We start from the raw sequence: 23,245 nt of genomic DNA on the forward strand, positions 1-23,245 counted from the left end.
TAGAACTTCACAAGGTACATACAGATCTGAATGTGGCAGACCCGTTGACTAAACCACTTCCACGGGCAAAACATGATCAACACCAAGACTCCATGGGTGTTAGATTCTTAACTATGTAAACTAGATTATTGACTCTAGTGCAAGTGGTAGATTGTTGGAAGTATGCCCTAGATGCAATAATAAATTGGTTATTATCATATTTCCTTGTTCACGATAAAGGTTCATTATTCATGCTAGAATTGTATTGACCGGAAACTTAAATACATGTGTGAATACATAAACAAATACTATGTCCCTAGTGAGCCTATACTAAACTAGCTCATTGATCAAAGATGGTTAAGGTTTCCTAACCATAGACATGAGTTGTCAGTTGATAACAGGATCACATCATTAGGGGAATGATGTCATGAACAAGACCCAACCGTAAGCTTAGCATTCAATCGTATAACTTGAGTTTATTGCTATAACTTTCTTCATGTCAAGTATCTATTCCTAAGACCATGAGATCATGCAACTCCCGGATACTGGATGAATACCTTGTGTGCTATCAAATGTCACTTTGTAATTGGTCGATCATAAACATGCTCTACAGGTATCTCTGAAGGTGTTTGTTGGGTTGGCATGGATCAAGACTGGGATTTATATCTCCATGTGACGTAGAGATATCTTTGGGCCCTTTCGGTAACAGAACATTGTAAAGAGCTTGCAAGCAATGTGGCTAATGAGTTAGTCCCGAGATCTTGTATGATGGAACAAGTAAAGAGACTTCTCAGTAACCAGATTGAAGTAGGTATGGAGATACCGATGATTGAATCTCGGGTAAGCAACATATTGCCAGACAAAGGGAATTGCATACAAGATTAACCGAATCATTGACATCATGGTTCAATCGATAAAAGGTCTTTGTGGAATATGTAGGAACCAATATGGGCATCCAGTTCCGCTATCGGTTACTGACCGGAGAGGTGTCTCGGTCATGTCTACATGATTCTTGAACCCATAGGGTCCGCACGCTTAACATTCGGTGACGCTGGAGTAATATGGGGATATGCATGTTGGTGACCAAATGTTGTTTGGAGTCTCAGATGAGATCTCGGATGTCACGAGGAGCTCCGGAATGGTCCGTAGGTAAATATTTATATATGGATAGTGATAACCCACAAGTATAGGGGATCGTAATAGTTTTCGAGGGTAGAGTATTCAACCCAAATTTATTGATTCGACACAAGGGGAGCCAAAGAATATTCTCAAGTATTAGCAGTTGAGTTGTCAATTCAACCACACCTGAAAGACTTAATATCTACAGCAAAGTATTTAGTAGCAAAGTAGTATGTAAGTAACAGTAACGGTGGCAAAAGTAGTAGTAGCAGTTTTGTAGTGATTGTAACAGTGGCAACAGAAAAGTAACTAATAAAAGATCAATATGTGAAAATCTCGTAGGCAATGGATCAGTGATGGATAATTATGTCGGATGCGATTCCTCATGCAACAGTTATAACATAGGGTGACATAGAACTAGCTCCAGTTCATCAATGTAATGTAGGCATGTATTTTGAATATAGTCATACGTGCTTATGGAAAAGAACTTGCATGACATCTTTTGTCCTACCCTCCCGTGGCAGCGGGGTCCTATTGGAAACTAAGGGATATTAAGGCCTCCTTTTAATAGAGTACCGGACCAAAGCATTAACACTCAGTGAATACGTGAACTCCTCAAACTACGGTCTTCACCGGTAAGTATCCCTATTATTGTCACATCGGGGTTAAGGGATCATAACACATAATATGTGACTATAGACTTGCAAGATAGGATCAAGAACCCACATATATTCATGAAAACATAATAGGTTCAGATCTGAAATCATGGCACTCGGGCCCTAGTGACAAGCATTAAGCATAGCAAAGTCATAGCAACATCAATCTCATAACATAATGCATACTAGGGATCAAACCCTAACAAAACTAACTCGATTACATGATAAATCTCATCCAACCCATCACTGTACAGCAAGCCTATGATGGAATTACTCACGCACGGCGGTGAGCATCAGGAAATTGGTGATGGAGGAAGGTTGATGATGACAATGGCGACAGATTCCCATCTCCGGAGCCCCGAACGGACTCCACATCAGCGCTCCCGAGAGAGATTAGGGCTTGGTGGCGGCTCCGTATTGTAATACACGATGAATCCTTCTCTCTGATTTTTTTCTCCCCAAACATGAATATATAGAGTTGGAGTTTAGGTCGGTGGAGCACCAAGGGTCCCACGAGGTAGGGGGTGCGCCCAGGGGGGTAGGAGCGCCCCCACCCTCCTGGACAGGGTGTGCGCTCCCTGGCCTTGATTCTTTCACCAGTATTTTTTATATATTCAAAAAATATTCTCCATTGATTTTTAGGTCATTCCGAGAACTTTTATTTCTGCACAAAAATAACACCATGGCAATTCTGCTGAAAACATCGTCAGTCCGGGTTAGTTCCATTCAAATCATGCAAGTTAGAGTCCAAAACAAGGCAAAAGTGTTTGGAAAAGTAGATACATTGGAGACGTATCAACTCCCCCAAGCTTAAACCTTTTCTTGTCCTCAAGCAATTCAGTTGACAAACTAAAAGTGATAAACAAAAACTTTTAGAAACTCTGTTTGCTCTTGTTGTTGTAAATATGTAAAGCCAGCATTCAAGTTTTTAGCAAAGATTATGAACTAACCATATTCACAATAACATTTAGGTCTCATGTTTACTCATATCAATGACATAATCAACTAGCGGGCAATAATAGTAAATCTCGGATGACAACACTTTCTCAAAACAATCATAATATGATATAACAAGATGGTATCTCGCTAGCCCTTTCTGAGACAGCAAAACAGAAATGCAGAGCACCTCTGAAGATCAAGGGCTGACTGGAAATTGTGATTCATGGTAAAAGAGATCCAGTCACAGTCATACTCAATGTAAACTAATAGTAATGCATGCAAATGACAGCGGTGCTCTCCAAATGGTGCTTTCTAATAAGAGGATGATGACTCAATATAAAAGTAAATAGATAGGCCCTTCGTAGAGGAAAGCAGGGATTTGTAGAGGTGCCAGAGCTCGGTTTTGAAATAGAGATGAATAATATTTTGAGTGGTATACTGTCATTGTCAACATAACAACCAAGAGATCTCGATATCTTCCATCCTACACACATTATAGGCGATTCCCAAAAAGAAATGGTAAAGTTTATACTCCCCCTACCACCAACAAACATCAATCCATGGCTTGTCCAAAACAACGGGTGCCTCCAACTAACAACAATCCTGGGGGGGTTTTGTTTGCAATTATTTTGATTTGATTTGAGCATGGGACTGGGCATCCCGGTGACCAGCCATTTTCTTATGAGTGAGGAGTGGAGTCCACTCCTCTTGAGAATAACCCGCCTAACATGGAAGATACTGATAGCCCTAGTTGATACATGAGATATTCAAGCATACAAAACATGATATTTATTTGAAGGTTTAGAGTTTGGCACATACAAATTTACTTGAAACGGCAGGTAGATACCATATATAGGTAGGTATGGTGGACTCATATGGAATAACTTTGTGGTTTATGGGATTAAATGCACAAGCAGTATTCCCGCTTAGTACAGGTGAAGGCTAGAAAGAGACTGGGAAGCGACCAACTAGAGAACGACAACAGTCATGAACATGCATTAAAATTAATCGACACCGAATGCAAGCATGAGTAGGATATAATGCACCATGAACATAAATATCGTAGAGGCTATTTTGATATTGTTTCAACTACATGCGCGAACATGTGCCAAGTCAAGCCACTCGAATCGTTCAAAAGAGGATACCACCCTATCATACCACATCACAACCATTTTAATAGCATGTTGGCACGCAAGGTAAACCATTATAAGCTCCTAGCTAATTAAGCATGGCATAAGAAACTATGATCTCTAGTTGTCATTGCAAACATGTTTATTCATAATAGGCTGAATTAGGAATGATGAACTAATCATATTTACAAAAACAAGATAGGTCAAGTTCATACCAGCTTATCTCATCTCAATCAGTCCATCATATATCGTCATTATTGCCTTTCACTTGCACGACCGAACGGTGTGGATAATAATAATAGTGCACGTGCATTGGACTAAGCTAGAATCCGCAAGCATTCAATACAAGGGAGAACACAAGGTAATATGGGCTCTTTGTTAGATCAACAATAATGCATATGAGAGCCACTCAACATTTTTATTAAGGTCTTCTCCTCTAAACCCCCAAAGAAAAGAAAAGAAACAAAACTATTTACAGGGGAAAGCTTCCAACAAGCAAAAGCAGAACAAGAAATCTTTTCGGGTTTTCTTTTAATTACTATTATGACAAGCATGGAAAGTAAACTAGCTAAAAGCTACAACTATTTTTTTGGTTTTGATTAAGGTTTTTCAAGCACACAAGAAGAATGCTTAAAACAGAAAATAAACTAGCATGGATGATACAATGAAAAAGTATGAGCACCGACAACTGGCATGAGTGTGTGAACATGAATGTAATGTCGGTGAGAAATATGTACTCCGCCAAGCTTAGGCTTTTGGCCTAAGTTGGTCTATGGCCATGGCTCAAAATGGTCCTCTCTAGTGTACAAAGGAGGATCGTCAGGGTGCCACTGGTTGGCGATCTCCTCCGGATCCCACTGATAAACAGACTGACGGTGAGGATCAAGTGGTGGCTCCAGCTCAGGCTTTGGAGCTGATGTCAGGCTCCGGTATGCATGAAGGGCCTATGGCAAAACAAGGTACGTGCCTGAAAATATGTTGAACAAAGAGGGAGCAGGCAAAGATGCCTAATAGGTATGTTAAAGTGTGCAGCAAGGTGCAAGGCAAAGATGCCTCCAAAGACGGGACTCTTTGTACAGTTCAGATTTAACCGTTTAGCAACATTGGCGCCTAAGCTGAAAGTGGTATCACGAAACAAAGCATGGCACAAAATAGCAATATCAAGAGCACTAAGGTTTCTACTATTCCCGCGACCAATTAAGCATCTACTAGCAAATATTGCAAAGTAACGTAGAACAGGAAAATGTATGCTAGTAATTCTTGCATCGGAAACTTTTCTCGTTTCCCCTACAGCAATCATATCAATAAACCGTTACACATCATTACGATGTGGTTCCTCTATGCTGCCCTCAAAGGGCAACTTGCAAACCGCACAAAAGTCATAAAGTGACATCTCCTTATACTCATCATATAAATAAAAATCCATCGAAGGTGGCGATCTCCTAGCATGGAATTGAAAATTTTGCACAAAAATATTAGTGAGTAGGAGATATTGTTCGCGCTGGTCGCGGAGGAAGTCGACGAGGCCTGCATTCTTAGCCAAATAATAAAAATATTCATAAATCCTGGCTTCTCTCAAAAACTCATCACAAGGCCATTCACACGGCCGAACTTCAGCAGTGTGAGGGAGATTATATTTGGGCTTCTTATTTTCTTCAGTTTTCTTATCCTTCGAGCTTCGGCTCAAAGATCCCCTCAACAATCTTTTCATCATTTTCCTTATGAAAAATTTCTGACATATTTAGTAACTGAAAATAAAAGTGAGACAAACTCAACAAAATTGATAGCAACTACTCCTACAAGTGCCTAGAGGCCATATCATGCATTAAACCTACTTGGGACCATATAAATTTGACATGCAAACTCAAGAACAGGGTCACCTAAGCAGCAAAAATTTCCAATAAATAAGGCACTAGAACAAAAACTAATTGGACCATTGGAGGAGTCATATACCAAAGAACAATCCCCCAAAGCAAGTTTGTGAATGGAGCTTTGAGCAAGGAGATCGAAAATGGGAGCAAGATGAGCTAGAACTCGGGTTTGAGCTGGTGGAGGATTTTTTTTCTGGAGGAAGACGAAGTGTGTGGGTGCAAGAATAAGTGGAGGGGAGCCACGAGGGGGCCCACGAGGCAGAGGGCGTGCCCAAGGCATAGGCGCGCCCTACACCCTCGTGGCCAGGTGGTTGCCCCCTCTGCGGTGTTCTCAGTGCCAATAATTCATAAATATTCTAGAAAAAATCATATAAAAATTTTAGGTCATTTGGAGAACTTTTATTTTCGGGGTATTTTTTATTGCATGGATAATTCAGAAAACAGACAGAAAATACTATTTTTACTTTATTTAATAAACTAAATAACCGAAAGTAAAAAAGATGGTACAGAGAGTTGTGCTCTCTAACTTCATCCATCTCATGCTCATCAAAAGGAATCCACTAACAAGGTTGATCAAGTCTGGTTAACAAACTCATTCTGAATTGCATGAAACTGGAGAAATTTCAAATAACACGAGGTTACCTCAACGGGGATATACACGTCCCCAACAATAAGAACATATTTCCTCTTACCAGTAGGAAGAGGAAATTCAAAACCTCCAATAGTAATTGTTGAAGTTTTTCCAGTAGAATTAATACTGTGGACTTGAGGTTGTTTCCTTCGAAAGTGTACTATATGCTCATTACCATTAACATGAAATGTGACATTGCCCTTGTTGCAATCAATAACAGCCCCTGCAGTATCAAAAAGGGTATACCAAGGATAATAGACATACTATCGTCCTCGGGAATATCAAGAATAACAAAGTCCGTTAAAATAGTAACGTTTGCAACCACAACAGGCACATCCTCACAAATACCGACAGGTATAGCAGTTTATTTATCGGCCATTTGCAAAGATATTTCAGTAGGTGTCAACTTTTTCAAATGAAATCTACGATATAAAGAGAGAGGCATAACACTAACACTGGCTCCAAGATCACATAAAGCAGTTTTAACATAGTTTCTTTTAATGGAGCATGGTATAGTTGGTACTCCTGGATCTCCTAGTTTCTTGGGTATTCCACCTTTAAAAGTATAATTAGCAAGCATGCTGGAAATTTCAGCTTCCGGTATCTTTCTTTTATTTGTAGCGACATCTTTCATATACATAGCATAAGGATTCATTTTAAGCATATCAGTCAAACGCATACGCAAAAAGATAGGTCTAATCATTTCAGCAAAGCGCTCAAAATCCTCATCATCCTTTTTCTTGGATGGTTTAGGAGGAAAAGGCATGGGTTTCTGAACCCATGGTTCTCTTTCTTTACCGTGCTTCCTAGCAACAAAATCTCTCTTATCATAACGTTGATTCTTTAATTGTGGGTTATCAAGATCAACAGCAGGTTCAATCTCTGAATCATTGTCATTGCTAGGTTGAGCATCAACATGAACATCATCGTTAACATTATTACTAGATTCATGTTCATTACCAGATTGTGTTTCAGCATCGGAAATAGAAATATCATTGGGATTCTTAGGTGTGTCAACAACAGGTTCACTAGAAGCATGCAAAGTTCTATCATTTTTCTTTTTCTTCTTCTTAGAAGAACTAGGTGCATCAACATTAGTTCTCTGAGAATCTTGCTCAATTCTCTTAGGGTGGCCTTCAGGATACAAAGGTTCCCGAGTCATTTTACCACCTCTAGTCACAACTCTAATAGCATTATCATTTTTCTTATTATTTAATTCATTGAGAAAATCATTTTGATAGTAGCGAGTTTAGTAGAAAAGTAGTATAGAAGCATCACTCATTATCATTTTTCTTATTATTTAATTCATTGAGAAAATCATTCTGGTAGTATTTAGTAGCAAAGTAGTATGGAAGTAATGATAACGATGGAAAAAGTAGTAGTAGCAGTTTTGTAGTGATTGTAACAGTGGCAACGGAAACATAACTAAGCAAAGATCAATATGTCAAAAGCTCGTAGGCAATGGATCAGTGATGGATAATTATGTCGGATGCGATTCCTCATGCAACGGTTATAACATAGGGTGTGATACGTCTCCAACGTATCTATAATATTTGATTGCTCCATGCTATTATATTATCTATTTTCGATGTTAATGGGCTTTATTTTACACTTTTATATCATTTTTGGGACTAACCTATTAACCGGAGGCCCAGCCCAAATTGTTGTTTTTCCCCTATTTTAGTGTTTCGCAGAAAAGGAATATCAAACGGAGTCCAAACGGAATGAAACCTTCCGGAATGTGATTTTCTTAACAAATGTGATCCAGGAGACTTGGAGTGGGCGTCAAGAAACAACCGAGGAGGCCATGAGGCAGGGGGCGCGGCTACCCCCCCTGGGCATGCCCTCCACCCTCGTGAGCCCCTCGTTGCTCCACCGACCTACTTCTTCCTCCTATATAAGTCCACGTACCCCGCAAACATACAGGAGCACCACGAAAACCTAATTCCACTGCTGCAACCTTCTGTACCCGAGAGATCCCATCTTGGGGCCTTTTTCGGAGCTCCGCCGGAGGGGGCATTAATCACGGAGGGCCTCTACATCAACTCCATGGCCTCTCCGGTGATGTGTGAGTAGTTTACTTCAGACCTTCGGGTCCATAGTTATTAGCTAGATGACTTCTTCTCTCTCTTTGAATCTCAATACAAAGTTCTCCTCGATCTTCTTGGAGATCTATTTGATGTAATCTTCTTTTGCGGTGTGTTTGTCGAGATCCGATGAATTGTGGGTTTATGCTCCAGATTATCTATGAACAATATTTGATTCTTCTCTGAATTCTTTTATGTATGATTGGTTTATCTTTGCAAGTCTCTTCGAATTATCAGTTTGGTTTGGCGTACTAGATTGATCTTTCTTGCAATGGGAGAAGTGCTTAGCTTTGGGTTCAATCTTGCGGTGTCCTTTCCTAGTGACAGCAGGGGCAGCAAGGCACGTATTGTATTGTTGCCATCGAGGATAAAAATATGGGGTTTATATCATATTGCATGATTTTATCTCTCTACATCATGTCATCTTACTTAAAGCATTACTCTGTTCTTATGAACTTAGTACTCTAGATGCATGCTAGATAGCGGTCGATGTGTGGAGTAATAGTAGTAGATGCAGAATTATTTCGGTCTACTTGGCACGGATGTCGGCGTTCTAGGAATGGGGGTCCATAGACTTGCCTACCTGCAGCCAGCGGCGTGGCTGAGCCAGCAGGCCGTACGGACCATCTTCACCAACAAAGCATCCAAGACCATCGCGAGGGTCCAAGCCTCGCGAGGCGGACGATGCAAGACCCCCTCGGGAGTGGCCTAGTCGGGCAGGCTCACGAAGAGCAGAGATATCAAGGCGGGGCAAACCTCATGAGACCCTCGTGACGTGAGCCGTGACGCACGACACCAGGCAGGCGCCAGCGTGCGCAGCGTCCTTGTTTCCTCTTTGGTGCTAAGGAGGCCAGCGCAGGCGAAGAGTACTGAGGCATCAGGCAAAGGTTGCATTATTGGTGCAACGAGACCAAGACCAAGAGGACGGCAAGACGGAGGTCATCATGGAGCCCAAGACGGCGTCACCACAGAGCTTTTCGTAGGCGAAGACCACTTTTGTCAGGATAGCTTGTACTAGCTGTCCCCCTTCAAATTGGCCCGCCATTGTTGGCTCCCTTCTCGTTCGATATTTGGGAAGAGGACCAGGGCCAATATAAATAGAACTAGCCACCACCCTAGCGGGGGACGGATCATTCAAACCATCCTCACACACACAAGCTCACCGAGCTCAAGAACACCTCAACCTCAGGAGGATGTTCTTCCCTTGTACTATTCATCATTAGCCCTAGAGGCAATCCACCACCACCACACTTGAGTAGGGTATTACACCCCAACGGTTGCCCGAACCAGTATAAACCGCGTGTGCTTCTGTGTTGCGAGTTGATCGAGTTCGTCCACGAGATCTTAGTGAGCTAGGGCGTAGATCAGTGGGAGGAAAAAACTTTGCACGCACCCCAGTGTTCAAACCTTAAGGGTTTGTCGGAACCCCACATCCGACAATGGACGTGATGCCTATATACATGATCATGCCTAGATATTCTCATAACTATGCTCAACTCTATCAATTGCTCGACAGTAATTCATTTACCCACCATAATACTTATGCACTTGAGAGAAGACACTAGTGAAACCTATGGCCCCCGGGTCTATCTTCCATCATATTAATCTTCCAACACTTGCTATTTCTATTACCATTTATTTTACTTTGCATCTTTATTTCTCTTTATCATAAAAATACCAAAAATATTATCTTATCATATCTATCAGATCTCACTCTCGTAAGTGACCGTGAAGGGATTGACAACCCCTTTATCGCGTTGGTTGCGAGGTTCTTATTTGTTTGTGTAGGTGCGTGGGACTCGAGCGTGATCTCCTACTGGATTGATACCTTGGTTCTCAAAAACTAAGGGAAATACTTATGCTACTTTACTGCATCACCCTTTCCTCTTCAAGGGAAAACCAATGCAGTGTTCAAGAGGTAACAAGAAGGATTTCTGGCGCCGTTGTCGGGGAGATTCGCGCCAAGTCAAGTCAAGATTTGACTCCCGACAATGAGTCATTCCTGGCGCCGTTGCCGTGGAGTCCACGCACAAGTCAATACATACCAAGTACCCATCACAAACTCTTATCCCTCGCATTACATTATTTGCCATTTGCCTCTCGTTTTCCTCTCCCCCACTTCACCCTTTCCATTTTATTCGCCCTCTCTTTTTCCGTTCGCCTCTTTTTTGCTTGCTTCTTGTTTGCTCGTGTGTTGGATTGCTTGCTTGTCACGATGGCTCAAGACAATACTAAATTGTGTGACTTTTCCAATACCAACAACGATGATTTTCTTAGCACTCCAATTGCTCCTCTTACCGATGCTGAATCTTGTGAAATTAATGCTGCTTTGTTGAATCTTGTCATGAAAGATCAATTCGCCGGCCTTCCTAGTGAAGATGTCACTACCCATCTAAACAACTTTCTTGATTTGTGTGATATGCAAAAGAAGAAAGATGTGGATAATGATATTGTTAAACTTAAGCTATTTCCTTTTTTCCTTAGAGATCGTGCTAAAGCTTGGTTTTCGTCTTTGCCTAAAAATAGTATTGATTCATGGAATAAATGCAAAGATGCTTTTATCTCTAAGTATTTTCCTCCTGCTAAGATCATCTCTCTTAGAAACGATATTATGAATTTTAAGCAACTTGATCATGAACATGTTGCGCAATCTTGGGAGAGGATGAAATTAATGATACGTAATTGCCCTACACATTGTTTGAATTTATGGATGATCATACAGAATTTTTATGCCAGATTGAATTTTGCTTCTAGAAATCTTTTAGATTCGGCCGCGGGAGGCACTTTTATGGAAATCACTTTAGGAGACGCTACTAAACTCCTAGATAATATTATGGTTAATTATTCTCAATGGCACACCGAAAGATCCACTAATAAAAAAGTGCATGCGATAGAAGAAATTAATGTTTTGAGTGGAAAGATGGATGAACTTATGAAATTGTTTGCTAATAAGAGTGTTTCATCTGATCCTAATGATGTGCCTTTGTCTACCTTGATTGAGAATAATAATGAATCTATGGATGTGAATTTTGTTGTTAGGAACAATTTTGGTAACAACACGTATAGAGCTAATTTTAATTCTAGGCCATTTCCTAGTAATTCCTCTAATAATTATGGTAATTCCTACAACAATTCTTATGGAAATTTTAATAAGATGCCCTCTGAATTTGAGACTAGTGTTAAGGAGTTTATGAAATCACAAAATAATTTCAATGCTTTGCTTGAAGGAAAATTGCTTAAGGTTGATGAATTGGCTAGGAACGTTGATAGAATTTCTCTTGATGTTGATTCTTTGAAACTTAGATCTATTCCACCTAAGCATGATATCAATGAGTCTCTCAAAGCCATGAGAATTTCCATCGATGAGTGCAAAGAAAGAACCGCTAGGATGCGTGCTAAGAAAGATTGCTTTGTGAAAGCATGTTCTTCTAGTTTTTATGAAAATAAAGACGAAGATCTAAAAGTTATTGATGTGTCTCCTATTAAATCTTTGTTTTGCAATATGAATCTTGATAATGATGGGACTGAAGATGAGCCACCTTTACCTAGAAGGCTTTCCAAAAATTCAGAGTTTTTAGATCTTGATGCAAAAATTGGTAAAAGTGGGATTGAAGAGGTCAAAACTTTAGATATCAATGAACCCACTATTTTGGATTTCAAGGAATTTCATTATGATAATTGCTCTTTGATAGATTGTACTTCCTTGTTTCAATCTGTGCTAAATTCTCCTCATGCTTATAGTCAAAATAAAGCTTTTACTAAACATATCGTTGATGCTTTGATGCAACCTTATGAAGAAAAACTTGAGTTAGAAGTTTCTATCCCTAGAAAACTTTATGATGAGTGGGAACCTACTATTAAAATTAAAATTAAATATCATGAATGGTATGCTTTGTGTGATTTGGGTGCTAGTGTCTCCACGATTCCAAAAACTTTGTGTGATTTGCTAGGTTTCCGTGATTTTGATGATTGTTCTTTAAAGTTGCATCTTGCGGATTCCACCATTAAGAAACCTATGGGAAGAATTAATGATGTTATTATTGTTGCAAATAGGAACTATGTGCCCATAGATTTCATTGTTCTTGATATAGATTGCAATCCTTCATGTCCTATTATTCTTGGTAGACCTTTCCTTAAAACGATTGATGCAATTATTGATATGAAGGAAGGGAATATTAGATTCCAATTTCCATTAAGGAAAGGCATGGAACACTTCCCTATAAATAAAATAAAATTACCATATGAATCTATTATGAGAGCCACTTATGGATTGCCTACCAAAGATGGCAATACCTAGATCTATCCTTGCTTTTATGCCTAGCTAGGGGCGTTAAACGATAGCGCTTGTTGGGAGGAAACCCAATTTTATTTTTATTCCTTGCTTTTTGCTCCTGTTTAGTAATAAATAATTTATCTAGCCTCTGTTTTGGTTGTGTTTTTTGTGTTTAATTAGTGTTTGTGCCAAGTAGAACCATTGGGAAGACCTGGGGAAAGTCTTTATGATCTTGCTGTAAAAAACAGAAACTCTAGCGCTCATGCGAATTGCTTCCATTTTTATTTGGAAAGTGCTATTTAGTTAATTATTTTTGAAGATGATTAATAGATAAATTCCTCACGTCCAGCAATTTATTTTATAATTTTTGGGGTTCCATAACTATGCGTTAGCTACAGATTACTACAGACTGTTTTGTTTTTGACAGATTCTGTTTTCGTGTGTTGTTTGCTTATTTTGATGAATCTATGGCTAGTAAAAGAGTTTATAAACCATATAGAAATTGGAATACAGTAGGTTTAACACCAATATAAATCAATAATGAGTTCATTACAGTACCTTGAAGTGGTGTTTTGTTTTCTTTCGCTAACGGAGCTCACGAGATTTTCTATTTAAGTTTTGTGTTGTGAAGTTTTCAAGTTTTGGGTAAAGATTTGATGGATTTTGGAACAAGGAGTGGCAAGAGCCTAAGATTGGGTATGCCCATGGCACCCCAAGGTAAAATTCAAGGACACCAAAAGGCCTAAGCTTGGGCATGCCCCGGAAGGCATCCCCTCTTTCGTCTTCGTCCATCGGTAACTTTACTTGGAGCTATATTTTTATTCACCACATGATATGTGTTTTGCTTGGAGCGTCTTGTATGATTTGAGTCTTTGCTTTTTAGTTTACCACAATCATCCTTGCTGTACACACCTTTTTAGAGAGACTCACATGATTTGAAATTTATTAGAATACTCTATGTGCTTCACTTATAGCTTTTGAGCTATATAGTTCTTGCTCTAGTGCTTCACTTATATCTTTTAGAGCATGGCGGTGGTTTTATTTTATAGAAATAATTGATCTCTCATGCTTCACTTATATTATTTTCAGAGTCCTTTAGAACAAAATGGAAATTTTCTTTTAGGAATAATATAAAAACTTTTATAGAAGTGCATTTAATACTATGAGAAGTTTGATACTTGATAATTGTTTTGAGATATGGAGATGGTGATATTAGAGTCATGCTAGTTGAGTAGTTGTGAATTTGACAAATACTTGCGTTGAAGTTTGTGATTCCTGTAGCATGCACGTATGGTGAACTGTTATGTGATGAAGTCGGAGCATGATTTATTTATTGATTGTCTTCCTTATGAGTGGCGGTCGGGGACGAGCGATGATCTTTTCCTACCAATATATCCCCCTAGGAGCATGCGCGTAATACTTTGTTTCGATAACTAATAGATTTTTGCAATAAGTATGTGAGTTATTTATGACTTGAGTCCATGGATTATACACACTCTCACCCTTCCACCATTGCTAGCCTCTCTAGTATCGCCCAACTTTCGCCGGTACCATATACCTTCCTCAAAACAGCCACCACACCTACCTATTATGGCATTTCCATAGCCATTCCAAGATATATTACCATGCAACTTTTCACCGTTCCGTTATTATGACACGCTTCATCATTGTCATATTGCTTGCATGATCATGTAGTTGACATCGTATTTGTGGCAAAGCCACCGTTGATAATTTCATACTCCCTCCATTCCAAAATATAGTGCGCCCATGCTTCCCGAGGTCCAACTTTGACCATAAATTTAACCAACGAGACCAACTATGGTGGAAGAAAAAATTATATAATTGAAAACTTCTTTCGAATATGAATTCACTGATATAATTTTTGCTCCCGCCACAATCGGTCTTGGTAGTTAAATTTACGGTCAAAGTTGAAGCACGTGGATAGAGGAAGCACTACATTGTGGAATGGAGGGAGTACATGCCACTCATCACTACACCACGATAGAGCTTACGTGACACATTTTTGTGGGCAAAGGTCCAGTAATCTCCACAAAATAAGTGTCACTGTAGCTTTTATGTTTTGTCTTTGGATCATGTGTTGGCAAAGGTACGTCACTGTGGACACACTAAGAGTCAGCAATCACGAAGCAACAATGTATCTGTCAGTAATTTCTTAATAACATGTTATGTGTCGGCGTATGTATGGACCTTGACATTTTTTCAGTCGGCGTAGGTAGGTACTTAGCGACCTAAAATGTGTCGGCGTATGTAGGGTGTATGGACACGGACTAAGTGTCGGCGTAGATGGACACGTGTCAATGGACTGAAGGTTGGAAACTTGTGGCGCGGGATTTCCGCGCGAGGGGGAATTTTTGGGGGTGTTCGTGCAAAATATCCTTCACCCCCGTGCAAAATATCCCCAAGCCCCAACTCGAACCCGACTCCACAAACCTAACCAGTGGCTGCCACCGTCGCCCCCGTTCTCGATCCACAATCCTACCGCCGGCCTCGCGCTCCACTCCGTCGTCAAGCGTCGTGTCGGAGCTAGCATTCCCCCGCCCCAGAGCTCCACCCCGACATGCATCCACCCATCCTTGCGCTCCACCCCTCCCCCCCCGAGCTCCATCCCGAGACCAAGCCGCCGTCCTCGGGCCGCCCCCTCGACATCCAGTTGTTGTCCTTGCCAATCCCCATCCCTGCTGCTGCCGGGGCCCCATCTCCCGGCTCCCGCTGATGCCGCACCTGCTGTTGCCGGGGCTCCATCTTTGGGCCCTTCGAGCTGCGCCCCTCTTGAAGCCAGCCATCGCCGTGCCCTGAGGTAAGCATCAAATCGTCCTGAGATTTCCTTCTCTGTACGTGACGATGTGTAAGAGCCGCACACCTTATTTTCTAATGGTATTGAAGTCAATTAGGCATACACTTGGAGTTTTTATTTAGAGTATGTGATGGTTTTTTTTTCTGATGTGCAGTGTTATACAGGTGGATAGTTGTTCAACAAAATGATATCTGAACTTCAAGCTGGTACCATAAAATTTTTTACTTCGGTGTTCTGAAGTTTATCGATAAAGTGTAATATATTTGACCATTAGCGACACCCTTCACCATAAGGCATAGATGTACCAATGATGTTATTTCTTGAAGCCAATTTGAAATTTTGTATCTCTTGTGAGTAGCAAGTAGACTGCTCAGGTTGATCTTATTTGTATATCTTGGAATTGTTTCCTGGTTGATATATTGGAAGAGCATTGTTAGTCCAGAATTAATCAGTATAATTCAGTTTGGGTCAGTTCAGGACATATTAAGTATGCTTTAGAACAAATAATCAAAATTATCTGTTACGAAGAACATATTAGGCTTGTGTTTTCAATCTCCCTGTACTTCTATGGTTCCAAATCTTCTCCTATAGTTTTATTGTCTTAACTGCTTGTAGAACTGTACTGCAAGTTAGTTTATTATTGAAGAAAAAATCATTTATTATGATGTTGTCAGCTTGTGCTTAATTTTGTGATTGCTAAAGGCAAGGAAAAGAGATGGTGCAGAAGGAGCTTCAGCAGGCATGATGGTTCGTTAACCACAATGTCGCAAGGCCATCCCCATGGCTTGGTAACACTATTTCAGGTTTGCCTCTCGCTCCCTACCCAGCCACCCTGTAGTGGATGTTATTATTTTGGTTACTCCATGGACTGATTGGTTGCTGTTGTGGTTACTCCATGGACTAATATGACCTTCAGCGAAACCATTACTTTTACAAAATTGCCTACCTTTGTTCTAGCATATTAAATTTTATCAGCATGCTCGAGTGCCTAAACATTGTTCTGTCGGAACATTATTTTTGTTTCTGCCGTCATGATATGTGTGAAGTTTCAAATGACTGGAGATCTCACCAATGGTCATGGCTCCAAAACTTCCATTGTTCTATTCATATGCTTATCCTATTTTTTAGATAATGGAAGATGGTTCCTCAGCCTCTGCATCGTTCCATGATTTATATTGCCCGGACTTTTTATTTCTTTGTGGCTTGATCTGGGATCCTACTTTGTTATACAAGCGCCTGCTAGTCAGTGCTTTGCCATTGTTTTTATTGGGATCACTCTGCATATAAGAATGTTTTTACATACTGCATTATGCTCTATCTACATTGTAATTTGACATGTCATCCTTGACAGTTACCTCTATCTGTCTCAAGCTTATATTGTAGAAATTATGTTTTTGTTAATTATTACTATATAGTATTCTTTCACTGTTTCAGATAAAACCAGAATGTTATTTTTGGACTTAGTAGTTTTAGGTTATTACATATAGTTGTCATAATTACAATGCCCGATGAGAAACAAATTACTAGTTCATTTAGTCTTGCCGACAATAGCCGGGAACCACGACCACCAGCATGCAGCATGAGCAATGGGTAGAGAACGGATGACTACCTCACTGGGAAACATGGTCGCACACGTGCAGCAGAAAACGAATGGTGCATGGAAAGGCCACCTCACTGGAACTAGGGCCACGACTTGTAGTGGGCAACTACTAGGTACATTTTTGTTTCAATAGTAATTAGCTCACACGCTATTGCATAGCAGTTTCTATAATGTAAGTTTGCAAGGTTAGCTAGCCTATGTGTTAACACTAAATTGCTTGTATATATATGTGTCATGGTTTCCTTTTCTATCCATGGTTATGTAGCTCATAATCATGAAAATCCAGAGAGGTTGCGAAAGAGGTTGTCTTTTCTTCAGTGAATGCTTATGTAATGGGCTATAAAATAAGCTATTAGGTTGTAGGAACTCTGTTTCGGATGGTCAATGCCTTCATTGGTGATAAAAGTGCAAGCACAGGAACATAGTTCTATATAGTACCATGTGATCCAATTATAACTTCTGTACAAACTATATTGTTAACTATGATATCATGAGGATTTATTGATCAAATATGTGCTAATCCACATATGAGCTTTGAGCAACTTGAATTGATTCTAGTTTCTTGACAAATTTTGTGAAAAATTTCAAGGACTTAGCCAACTGGTGCACATGGACGTGATGACTTTGCAGTGTTTATGGACCAACCAACCTGTAATCATGGGTCTTATGTCTCTTCAAGACAATTTGATGTTTCAGGTATTTTGGAGCTTGCACTCTGTGCATGTGGATACATACTTGTTTGTTCTGGAGCTAGACCATCTAGCTAAAGTCTCCCGTACCAGCAAATAGTGCTCATCCTTTTGTGACTTGTGTGTTCTGGAGCTAGACCATCTAGCTGAAGTCTCTCGTACCAGTAAATAGTGCTCATCCTTTTGTGACTTGTGTGTTCTGGGTGATTGTTAAGATGGTCAAAACTATGCTTTGTCAAGATTGTTGTGTTTGTCAACTTGCGTTCAGTGTATATGCATGTTTGTGAACATATTTTCATTGTTATACAGTATGTGTTCATCATGAACTTGCTTATGGTTGTGAGGTTAATAATTGAATCTATTTAGAGCTTGTATATATAGATAATTATATATATGTATATTGTTTGGCTGCACATCACTTTACCAGCAATTTATATGTTGGCAAAGGCAATATATGTCAGTATAGGTAGGGTATTTGTTGATAGACTATCTATTGGCATAGGTATGGTGTACGTTGCTAATAAATTGTCGGCATAGGTAGGGTGTATGTGGACAGGCTATCTGTCGGCATAGGTAGGATGTATGTGGACAGGCTATCTGTCAGCGTAGGTAGGGTGTATCTTGTCTAAAAGAGTGTCGGCGTAGGTAGGGTGTATGTGGACATACCATCTGTCGGTGTAGGTAGGGTGTATACCGACTAAAAAAGTGTCGGGAAGTAAAAAACTGTCGGCAATACCTTTCCCCACAGCAAGTCCTCCGACTCTTTCATCTTCTGTCAGCATGGGTGTTAGCTACAACTTATATGTTGGCAAAGGTACCCTATGCTGACACATTGGTGTGTCACAGAAGCTCTACTGTGGTGTAGTGTCATAAATCATTACACATCCCGGTACACCGCCGGAGGCATTCACATAGAGTCATATTTTGTTCTAAGTATCGAGTTGTAAGTAAATAAAGTGTGATGATCATCATTATTAGGGCATTGTCCCAAGTGAGGAAAGGATGATGGAGACTATGATTCCCCCACAAGTCGGGATGAGACTCCAGACAAAAAAAGAGAGGAAGGCCATAAAAAAGGAGAAGGCCCAAAAAAAAGGAAAAATGAGAGAAAAAGAGAGAAGGGACAATGCTACTATGCTTTTTCCACACTTGTGCTTCAAAGTAGCACCATGATCTTCATGATAGAGAGTCTCCTATGATATCACTTTCATATACTAGTGGGAATTTTTCATTATAGAACTTGGCTTGTATATTCCAATGATGGGCTTCCTCAAAATGCCCCAGGTCTTCATGAGCAAGCGAGTTGGATGCACACCCACTTAGTTTCTTTTGATGAGATTTCACACACTTATAGCTCTAGTGCATCTGTTGCATAACAACCCCTACTCACTCACATTGATATCTATTAATGGGCATCTCCATAGCCCGTTGATATGCCTAGTTGATGTGAGACTATCTTCTCCTTTTTTGTCTTCTCTACAACCACCATTCTATTCCACATATAGTGCTATATCCATGGCTCACGCTCATGTATTGCATGAAGATTGAAAAAGTTTGAGAACATCAAAAGTATGAAACAATTTCTTGGCTTGTCATCGGGGTTGTGCATGATTTAAATATTTTGTGTGGTGAAGATAGAGCATAGCCAGACTATATGATTTTGTATGTTATTTTGAGAAGACATGATTGCTTAGTTAGTATGCTTGAAGTATTATTATTTTTATGTCAATATTAAACTTTTATCTTAAATCTTTCGGATCTGAACATTGAGAAATATGTTAGAAAACATTCCACATAAAAAATTCTTTTTTATCATTTACCTACTCGAGGATGAGCAGGATTAAGCTTGGGGATTCTTGATACGTCTCCAATGTATCTATAATTTTTGATTGCTCCATGCTATTATATTATCTGTTTTGGATGTTAATGGGCTTTATTTTACACTTCTATATCATTTTTGGGACTAACCTATTAACCGGAGGCCCAGCCCAAATTGCTGTTTTTTTGCCTATTTCAGTGTTTCGCGGAAAAGGAATATCAAACGGAGTCCAAATGGAATGAAACCTTCGGGAACGTGATTTTCTCAACAAACGTGATCCAGGAGACTTGGAGTGGGCGTCAACAAACAATCGAGGAGGCGAAGAGGCAGGGGGCGCGCCCTCCACCCTCATGGGCCCCTCGTTGCTCCACCGACCTACTTCTTCCTCCTATATAATTCCACGTACCTCACAAACATCCAGGAGCACAACGAAAACCTAATTCCACCGCCGCAACCTTCTGTACCCGAGAGATCCCATCTTGGGGCCTTTTCTGGAGCTCCGCCAGAGGGGGAATTGATCACGGAGGGCCTCTACATCAAATCCATGGCCTCTCTGGTGATGTGTGAGTAGTTTACTTCAGACCTTTAGGTCCATAGTTATTAGCTAGATGGCTTCTTCTCTCTCTTTGAATCTCAATACAAATTTCTCCTCGATCTTCTTGGAGATCTATTCGACATAATCTTCTTTTGCGGTGTGTTTGTCGAGATCCGATGAATTGTGGGTTTATGATCCAGATTATCTATGAACAATATTTGATTCTTCTCTGAATTCTTTTATGTATGATTGGTTTATCTTTGCAAGTCTCTTTGAATTATCAGTTTGGTTTGGCCTACTAGATTGATCTTTCTTGCAATGGGAGAAGTGCTTAGCATTGGGTTCAATCTTGCGGTGTCCTTTCCCAGTGACAGCAGGGGCAGCAAGGCACGTACTGTATTTTTGCCATCGACGATAAAAAGATGGGGTTTATATGATATTGCATGAGTTTATCCCTCTACATCATGTCATCTTACTTAAAGCATTACTCTGTTCTTATGAACTTAATACTCTAGATGCATGCTGGATAGCGGTCGATGTGTGGAGTAATAGTAGTAGATGCAGAATCATTTTGGTCTACTTGTCACGGACGTGATGCCTATATACATGATCATGCCTAGATATTCTCATAACTATGCTCAATTCTATCAATTGCTCGACAGTAATTCGTTTACCCACCGTAATACTTATGCGCTTGAGAGAAGCCACTTGTGAAACCTATGGCCCCTGGGTCTATCTTCCATCATATTAATATTCCAACACTTAGCCTTTTCTATTACCATTTATTTTACTTTGCATCTTTATTTCTCTTTATCATAAAAATACCAAAAATATTATCTTATCATATATATCAGGTCCCACTCTCGTAAGTGATTGTGAAGGGATTGACAACCCCTTTATCGTGTTGGTTGCGAGGTTCTTATTTGTTTGTGTAGGTGCGTGGGACTCGAGCATGATCTCCTACTGGATTGATACCTTGGTTCTCAAAAAACAGGGGAAATACTTATGCTACTTTACTGTATCACCCTTTCCTCTTCAAGGGAAAACCAACGCAGTGCTCAAGAGGTAGCAGGGTGACACAGAACTAGCTCCAGTTCATCAATGTAATGTAGGCATGTATTCTGAATATAGTCATACATGCTTATGGATAAGAACTTGCATGACATAGTTTGTCCTACCCTCCCATGGCAGCGGGGTCCTATTGGAAACTAAGGGATATTAGGGCCTCCTTTTAATAGAGTACCGGACCACAGCATTAACACTTAGTGAATACATGAACTCCGCAAACTACGGTCATCACCGGTAAGTATCCCGATTATTGTCACCTCGGGGTTAACGGATCAAGAACTCACATATATTCATGAAAACATAATAGGTTCATATCTGAAATCATGGCACTCGGGCCCTAGTGACAAGCATTAAGCACAGCAAAGTCATAGCAACATCAATCTCAGAACATAATGGATACTAAGGAACAAACCCTAACAAAACTAACTCGATTACATGATAAATCTCATCCAGCCCATCACCGTCCAGCAAGCCTATGATGGAATTACTCATGCACGGCGGTGAGCATCAGGAAATTGGTGATGGAGGAAGGTTGATGATGACGATGGCGACGGATTCCCCTCTCCGGAGCCCCGAACGAACTCCAGATCAGCCCTCCCGAGAGAGATTAGGGCTTGGTGGCGGCTCCGTATCATAAAATGCGACAAATCCTTCTCTCTGATTTTTTCTCCCCAAATGTGAATATATAGAGTTGGAGTTGAGGTCGGTGGAGCACCAGGGAGCCCACGAGGCAGGGGGCGCGCCCCCACCCTCGTGGACAGGGTGTGAGCCCCCTGGCCTCGATTCTTTCACCAATATTTTTTATATATTCTAAAAATATTCTCCGTTAATTTTCAGGTCATTCCAAGAACTTTTATTTCCGCACAAAAATAACACCATGGCAATTCTGTTGAAAACAACGTCTGTTCGGGTTAGTTCCATTCAAATCATGCAAGTTAGAGTCCAAAACAAGGGGAAAAGTGTTTGGAAAAGTAGATACATTGGAGACGTATCAGAAAGTTGTGCTTAGGTTTCCGAAAAAAGTTTCAGTTTTTTTGGTATTGTACCTGGAAGCTTCTAGAAGGTTCCAAAAACTTCTACAGGAGTATGGAAGTCTGCCAAGGGTTCCACTATGTCACAAGGGCCATCATGGGCTGAGGGGAGGTGCCCTGGCCTTATTGGGCCAGGAGCACAAGTCCCTCAAGGCCCATGTGGCTTGGCGGAGGTGGAAAGTCCACCTGTCACTACTGCAGGATGCTCCTAACGCGACACTACGATTAGAGACCCTTTGACGAAACTGTGTGTGATGCATTAATCGCAAATGGTGATATAAAAATGTCAAAAAGGATGCAAAACATTTGCGATGAAGAATGCATCAAACATGGTTCATATTTTAGTTGCGTGTGCGATGCGGGGCATACGGTTCAGTTCAATTAACTGTTTCTGATGTGGTAGAACAAAAGAAACTGGCAGCCAGATGAAGGCATGCGCGATATGCAGCATATAGTTAACTCGGATGAACTGTTTGTGATTAGGCAACACAAAAGAAATGGTCAGCAAGATCAAGGTGTGTGTGATATACAACATACGGTTCACTCGGATGAACTGTTTTCGATTAGGCAACGCAACAAAAACGGTTCAGCCAGATCAAGGTGTGTGCAATGGAGGGCATACAGTTCATTCTAATAAACTATTTGTGTTGAGCCAAGAGAGTAGAAACATTTCACATAAACAAGATGTGTGTAATACGCGGAAAACATCCAATTACACAGGTGGCTAGTACACACATGGCATTTCCACACACCAAAGTAAACTATTACATGCATAATTAACTAGGATAAACGACCATCTAATCATCATCTACTTCTTGTGCTAGCTCGATGTTCCTTCTATGCTAAGTTTCCATTAATTGATGGTGTTTTATGAACACGCCACTGTTTCCCGCCATTTCCTCACTGGTTTCCCGCCACCCAGCGATATTGCGCATAAACCTAGGCGGCGTGCGATGCACGGAGGCAACAAGCGTAGCCTGTAGAACATCCACATTTTCCAAGC

The 23,245-nt window shown here is 40.4% G+C and overlaps 1 long non-coding RNA gene across 1 annotated transcript; it reads left to right on the top strand.

The window, feature by feature from the left end:
- The first annotated feature begins 15,312 nt into the window (after positions 1-15,312).
- LOC119319184 lies at positions 15,313-17,606 on the top strand. Its single transcript, XR_005154376.1, has 3 exons — positions 15,313-15,503; positions 15,655-16,303; positions 17,052-17,606. It is a non-coding gene; the product is annotated as an uncharacterized LOC119319184 (long non-coding RNA).
- The last annotated feature ends 5,639 nt before the right edge of the window (positions 17,607-23,245 follow it).

The sequence above is a fragment of the Triticum dicoccoides genome, chromosome 6A (assembly GCF_002162155.2).
Source record: "Triticum dicoccoides isolate Atlit2015 ecotype Zavitan chromosome 6A, WEW_v2.0, whole genome shotgun sequence".
NCBI classification, from domain to species: Eukaryota; Viridiplantae; Streptophyta; class Magnoliopsida; order Poales; family Poaceae; genus Triticum; species Triticum dicoccoides.